The 7,851-nt window shown below is 39.7% G+C and overlaps 1 long non-coding RNA gene across 1 annotated transcript; it reads left to right on the forward strand.

Annotated features, from left to right (window-relative positions):
• On the forward strand, window positions 2,664-7,513 carry LOC110406155. Its single transcript, XR_002443301.1, has 4 exons — window positions 2,664-2,717; window positions 3,873-3,936; window positions 6,047-6,138; window positions 7,310-7,513. It is a non-coding gene; the product is annotated as an uncharacterized LOC110406155 (long non-coding RNA).

A 7,851-nucleotide genomic window follows, 5' to 3' on the forward strand; every position in this document is an offset into this window, starting at 1 on the left:
CAGGAGATCCCATGTCTGTGCAGTGAAGGAGGCACTTATCTCCCAGAATTCTTAAAAGGAGCATTTTTTCCAGATGCCTTATGCTTATATTGTGTCCTCATTTAAACTCAAATGTCAGAAAGCAATTAACCATTTTCATCCTTGCTTCTGGGTGGATGGAGTCAGAATGAAGCTGCCTCATTTTCAGAACATTTGACATTAAGGGCTAAATTTCCACTTCAGTGCGTGGGCTTCATCCCTCCGCCTCCTATTAACATTAATGGAGATCCCTTCTCTAAATCCCCTGTAGTACATTGAAAATCTCTTCCTGTTTATAACTCGAGGTCATGTTCTTGTTTCTCCCTGGATTGTGTCCTGAGGGGATTATTTCCATTTTTATGCTCATGTTTTCATATAAAACAGAAGGACACGTTTTTAACATTTCTGGGCAGTATAATTTGCTTTTCATGAGCCTAGGAGCTTCATGATTATTATGTTGCAGTTTTCATTTCCTTTTAAACCTGCTCACACCAAGAAACAGTTCTTCTGGCTCCAACATTGAAAAAACAATAAAGAACACCCCCTTAGACTATTTATTCAGTTTTATTGCAAGTTAATTCTACACTTGTTTCTTCAAGACCAGAAATATCAATCTGCAGCTCACCCTGACTGACACGTACCAGAATACATGGCATTGAACATGTACTCAGTGTGGAAGGCAAGAACTATTTTTTCTTTTGCCTCAAAGCTTGCTTCCTGAGGCCTTTTGGGTGTTAAGGCTCTAACTGACAACCGCCAGTTATCTAGGGGGGCGAGTGGTGGGTGTCACCGTGCTAGGGTGCTTCTGCTTATGATTGATAAGCAGAAGCAAGACAAGCAGACTTTTTCGGGGGTGCGGCTTGAAGGAGCTGACCACTGCAAAAGGTGATAATGCTTGTGAATGGCAATGAAGGCACCACTGCCTGCTAGCTTAGCTGTTGGGCCAGATGTGTCACACTAACAGAGAGAAAGGAAGAAGAAGAAGAAAAAAACTGTGAAACAGGGGATAAAAGGTCCCCAGTAAACTAAGAACTTTGGAGAAGAACTCCCAAAGAAACGAAATCTTTGGGGGAGAAGAACTCCCAAAAGAAAAGAAAATTTTGACAGTGGAAAGAACCCCTCGGGGCCTGCTTGCTGTGAAGCTTCCTGGCTTTCTCCCATCCCCTGCGGTGATTGCACGAGTTCCTGAGATCAACGGAGGCATTACGAACAATGCTGGACCCATGGTGGTGACTGTTCTCTCTCTTGCTTTCTACAAGGACTCCTTCCTTTTTCCTACTCCTTTTCTATCATCTGCCTTCCCTTCCCCTTCTTCCTAAGCAACTAGGATTTGCAATAAACTGGTCGGGCTAACATTCGACCCGCTGTGTCTTAATCTCGCCATCAGGTATACATATATTAAAAGAACCTCCTCTTCCTCCTATAAATTGGAGTGAGACACTCAGGTCTTGTTTTGGCATACTGCTGGGAGTGTCAAAGAAACACTGGGAAGCACTCCCGAACTTCACAGCACGCAAGTACCCCTTCTGCGGAAAAACAATCACTCTGGGTGTGCATAGGGTGTGTTTCTGACTTGTCTACTCAGCCAGAGGTATGTAATAGCAATTAAATATGGAGTTACATGGACAGATCTGCTGATCACAGCTGCCTTTTCAGGGTGGAGGAAAGCTGCAGCAAGAGATGAAATGAGAAAGCTGTGCAAGCTTTAAGGCTTTAAGAAATACCTGAAATGCCTAGCATGCCTGGAGAGCAAAATCGACACACTCTGCTCAAAGGCTGTTTACAGCAGTGCATAAAACATGCATGGGAAGTATCCTGGGCTTTGATGCCAATTGGATACTGAATGTAAAGGAGCTATCTTACCCTCCCAAGCAGTTTGCCTATGCACCAGCTGTACATGTGATGGGGATGGTCCCCGGCACATGCTCACTCCTGAACCATGCCTGGAAATCAGTTATATGGCACAGAGTGGCTTGGGTCGGAACTGTCCCAGAGACAGTCCATCTATCTATCAGTACAGAGGGCTGTACTTCTTAGTTCACTGCTGTAAATAAACCTACCCATATAGTTTTCACACAGACATTTGCCATGTTAGATGCATGGGAAGAGCAGCGAAGATGATAGGTCAGCTCAGGTTTTACCTCAGCTGGCAGCCAAGGTGCAAAGCTTTGACTCAGGGACTCAATTCCATTTATGTCCATCTGACAGCATATGTTAATGCTGAAGCTCTCCCACCCTTGTTGCTGTTGTTGTCACTCCTATCTAGCTTAAATCTGCCACATTCATTCTATGATGTGGGCAGACCATATGTTCCTTAGATTTCAATTTCCTTTTTAAAAAGTATTTGGATGTTCAGCTGCCTAAAACTTCCAGAAACTTGGCAGAGTTTAGGTCACAAAGCACTCAGCCTCATCTGCAAAAGCTGCTCTGTGCCTCCCATACGCAGCCTCAGCCAGGGCAGTGCCACAGCTCAGCCCCACAGGACTGTAGCTGGACCTGTCCCTGGAGGTGCCCTAGGCCAGGCTGAATGGGCTGTGGGCAGCCTGATCTGATGGGTGGCAGTCCTGGGGTTGAAGACGGGTGATCTTTGGGGTCCCTTCTAACCCAAGCTGTTCTATGATTCTACAGCTCTATGACCCACCATGCTTCAGGGCAGATTCTCTCTATGTAGACTTCCAGCTTAGCAACAGAGCTCCTTGGTATGTTAAGCACCACTCGGTATACTCAGTCCAAAACTAGCTCAGGGCAGGAGATGAAGAAAAGTACTTGGAATAACAACTTCATAGACCTATATAAGATGTTGAGAGAGCTCACTTGTTATTTCTCATGAATGCTACCAGGGAGCCTCTTATACTGATAAATGGCTAGGGCACCTGTTGGTGTGATTTTCCACTGGAAAACAGCAACACCACCACCACCACACTAGATTCTAGTTCACTGTACTATGAAAAGTATTAGAGCTAGAGTCAGAAGGAAGAGTTCTGACTGATGAATGACTCACACCACATAGAGAAATCTTAAATATAATTATTCTGACTACCAGAAGTTCTACTGGTTTAAGTAATAAATGCTGGAGCTTGTTGGAAAACAAACATGCACTTTTAAATACATAAAAAATATTAATAAAATAAAGATTTGTTGTATGTATGCCTGAAAACTATATCTATCATATCTTACCTTGAAGATCAACAAGATGCTCCTACCTTTCTCCTTCTCCCTTCCAAGTAAAGACTTGAATTTTTGAAAAAGAGGAGATAGCATTCAGGTAACTTTTAGCCCCAGTTTGAATCCAAGAGATGTGGCAGCAATCCTTGTATGTGTTACAATAGTAACCTTATTTCTTTCATGGAACTTTGAACCAGATTCATTAGATGATGGAAAAGATAGAAGTGCAAGCCACTAAAAGTCGGGAAAAAGTCACACAGATCTTTCATTTTTTGCAAGCCCATGAAGGAGTGTCAAGAATCACATTTTTGAGACTGAGTATGTCGCTGCTGGCTATTAAAAGTCACCGGTAACTGCGGTTACATTGTTCATTTATCATTGTCTTCCAGCACGTCAGAGCATAATTGTTTTATGCCACATGTTTCAAAGGCTTTGAAGCCAAGTTTCAAGAAAAACCTAGAGCTGCAGGCTTATGACAGCTGTATCCTGATAACGGAACAAGTTAAATCCTCAGGGAATGCTGGGAGCTCCTCTTAATTATCTGCACAATGAGAGTGCAACTGACTGCACTTCTCTCCCTTCACATTTTTCATTCGTATTATATTCTTTTGGGGCATGCTCACTGCACTTTAATAAATTATGCTCATCGGTCTATTGTAAGTGACATTTTAACTCCTGTCCCTCTGTAGCACCTGTGTCTGTGTTAAAAGTAACTGCTGTGGTGCTGAAGATGCCACTCTCTACAGTGCTCAGGTGAGTTGAGTTGAGCTTGAGTTGACAGACCTTGGCTAGCTTTAGAATCAACAAGGAAACCTAAGAGTTACAGCCAGACAGTGAGAACTTACATATGTAATAAAGTCATTTTCTTCCTATTCTACCCATATTTTATCCTTCAAAAGGATAGAGCCGAAACAGAGGGCCTGTTATTCCTATTTATTCTTGTCCCATTATTTCTTGTGCTGTGCTGAAGTAAAGAAAACAGAAACAAAGATTTAGAAGAGGCAGGTTAGGAAGTATTTGTATTCCGGGTGCTTTTGGTTTTCTTTTTAATACATTCTTTATTACCTGAGATTTTAAAACTTTCTTGTGATAAAAATAGTAAGGTCTTTTTTTCCGGATGTCAACCTACCACTTATAAGCCATCTTTTTAAGGGACTATTCCCACTGCTGGGAACCTTTTGCAAGTAATCACTGAAGGAGATTTCTTAGGGGGATGCCAAAATCTCCTCAATTTCAGAGCCTCTGCTAGAAATGTCCACAGATTTAACAAGTTCAGAGGTGGGTAGAAATGAATGAACTGAATGACCTCTTGAGATCCCTGGTATATCAGTTTTGAAATTTGTGTGAGTTAAATCAGAAATATAAAGCAAAAAGAAGAGAAATTCATCAGGAAGAGAGAGGACAAAAACCAGTACTTCTTTTCTCTTGGGTTTTAAAGTCTATAGAGTGAAAATCTGGAAAAAGGCATGGTTATCCTACAACTTCTATGTCTAAAAAACAAGCTTTGAACAAGTTGTCCAAACAAAATATTGCCCCTGGAAATCTGCACAGATATTCAACAAAATAATGCTATAGATTTGGTTACTTCCTTCCTAGTGGCTCTATTTCAGTGGCTTAAAGATGCTTACGAACCATGAGAAATATCATAGGTTTGTCATCTTCCTTGTAGAGAAAAGCTCCCACTTGCTTTTCTTCAGATACTGGAGTTCTGATATTAAAATGAGATATAATTCACAATAAGTGAGTCAGATTTTTTAGTCCCCTTGTCTGCTACAAAAGTAATGTGGTTTTCTACAATATTAACAGTATACAGTGTCTACATAAGGATAATTCATTCAACAACTTTCAGGAAAGGGACATTTTCCTTTTTTTTTTTTTTTAAGATATAATGCAAGGTTGAACACAGATTTTTAAAGATGCATCATTGCCTCTGTTACTCTTGCTTCAGCTTTTTCAGAATTATTTCATGACTAAGAGGTACTTGCTTTATGTCATTAAAATGCTGGAAATCACAGCAGCAAGCTCGGAGGAATGTTACCAGGACTCACTGCTTGTGCTTCTAAGACCTTTCTCTGCACACTTGAGTGAGTTCTGCTTCTTCCCTTTGTTTGTTGTCAATGTTTGCACTGTGTTTTGGTGGACATCTGGTCCAAGATAAAAAAAAAAAAAAAAAGGAAGAAGGATAGAGAAAGGGAAAATAGGTCAGAGCTGAATAAATCTGACTTTCTTCAGGCAGTTGGACTAGGTGATTTCTGAAGGTTCTTTTCATCTAAACTATTCTAGTCTAGTCTAGTCTATAAAGGAAATGTGTGAAACAATAGCATATGAAATAAAAGTGAATCAGATCCAATTTAAATTGCCTTGTATGTTTCAGCTTTATAGCGTAGCACTTATTATAACATCTGTCCAAATATATTGTCCCATCACTATAATAGTAATGGCCTTCCACACATTTTTAAAAAATGAATAATTATAAACAGTTATTTTCAGCAAAGACATGCTCAGTGGAAACTTGGAAAACAGTAAATAATTCAGGCTTTACAGCCCGTCTCTGACAAAGAAACCTATAGTACGGGCAGAGTTACAGTGACATTCTAGAAGGTCAAGTGTTCCCTTGGACTGCTTAAATGAATTCTAGCTCAGCTTTTCAGAGGAAGACGGTCTTGACTCAGACAGGCATGTAATTAACGTCTTTGCCATTTGGTTTCTAGTTTGTGACATGAAAATACAGAAATCTGAAGACTACATGAAGAATATGTAGCACTAGGTTCCCTGATGCTTTTTAATGATGCTCATGCTCTCTGAAGAAGTGAAAAAATGCTATCAAATAAAAATGTGGTTGTTTGCATCCATTATTCTGTAGATGATATAAAGCAGTGAAGAATCTGACGCCTGATATTTTCTCTGTTCAATACGAGGAAAACATTCAATGCTGTTCACAGAAAATGGAAAGAGGTAAAGTGTCTGAAGAACTCACTGAAGGAAACATAAACTTCCAGTGAACGAAAGTGTACTATATCAATACGAAAGGACGTCCTTATTTCTTAGAATCAGAGAATCATAGAAAGGTTTGGGTTGGAAGGGACCCTTAAGACCACCTAGTTCCAACCCCCTGCTATAGGGAGGGACACCTCCCTGCTCACAGCTCCATCCAGCCTGGCCTTGAGTGCCTTTAGGAAGGGGGCATCTGCAACCTTGCTGGGCAACCTGTTCCAGTGTCTCACGACCTTCACAGTAAAGAATTTTTTCTAATATGGAGTCCAATTCTACCCTCTTCCAGTTTAAAGCCATTTCCCCTCATTGTGTTGCTACATGCCCTTATAAAAAGTCCAAGTCTCTCCTCAGCTTTTCTGTATTTCTTTGTGCTTAAGTCAATATGGACTGTTACAGAGAGAACAGCAGTTGTGACATTGGACCGATTATTTGTTTGTTTCATGTACTTCTGGAAGCTAATACGATTCATGCTGACTCTTTCTCTCTGGATTATTATTGCATTGACAAATTCTGTGCTGCATCAGGTATTTCAAATTGGTCTGTAGAGACGCGTGGTACTTAAGGAATCATATTTCAGAATCCGATTCATTAAACAAAGAGAAAAGAGTATTCTTTAGCACATCTAGTGCAAAATCTGTTATAGAAACTATCGATAGATGTGACAAAGGTAAAGAGTTTATGTCTCAAATTTATTCTAGACCTGCTTACATAAGCTTGAGGAGATGCATATTATGTGGCAAATGTTGGCATTTCTGTGGATCCTGCTCCAAGCTCAGATGTGAGATGGTAATAAGAACTATACAATTAGTTCTACCACTGAATTAACCAATCAATTACACTAGGGAGACTGGGTTTTCTTAAATCTTGTATCAGCTGTTTTCTGAAAAAGCCTGAAAAAGTGAGGACTAAGTTGTAAATATTTGATAAGTCTACAGTGTATAATCATTGGTGACTTGTGAAGATACAATTTTAGGACCCCATGGTTAAATAATTTATAGAGAGAAAACAAAAAGAAGGAACTAAAATGAAATGCACTTTTGGTCATAGTTGGGTGCGCAGGCAAAGTGTATTACTCTCAAAATCTTTATATTGATGGTAAACTGATTTACTCTTGATGACTTTTTCTTTTTAGAAAGATTCTGACAGACCCTGACAGTGCAACCATTGCAAGGCACATGAGGAGTCATGCAGAAAAAATGATCATGTACTTCAGGCAACTTCAAGGAGAAGCTCTTAAACACCCTTAGACACAGATATGTCTGGAGGTTAATGATTGATAAAAGGCTGTCATGAATTAATTACAAATATGGAAATAAATACATTCTTTATTTTAACTTCCCAAGAAGATGTCAAGCTCTGTTCCTGAGGTGAATCTCTCTACTTGGTAATGTGACCCTTAAACTGAAATATGAGCCCTCTTTGGATATCTGAATTAGTGTGCAGACCTTGCTCTGGCCTTTGGCCATTAGAAGGGAGGATTTTTGCTGAGGATGGCTATGGCTTTGTTAAAACACATAAAAAATTTGTTCTGGAAATTAAGTTTTAATCACTTTATTTCACATACAACTAATTGAAATTAGTCTTCATTGATAAATAATAGTTTTCTTAGGACAAGAATAATATTAGTAGTTAAGAATAAATGGATATTTTAACTTAACCTTTCAGTAAAGCATA

The sequence above is a fragment of the Numida meleagris genome, chromosome 1 (assembly GCF_002078875.1).
Source record: "Numida meleagris isolate 19003 breed g44 Domestic line chromosome 1, NumMel1.0, whole genome shotgun sequence".
Taxonomy (NCBI): Eukaryota; Metazoa; Chordata; class Aves; order Galliformes; family Numididae; genus Numida; species Numida meleagris.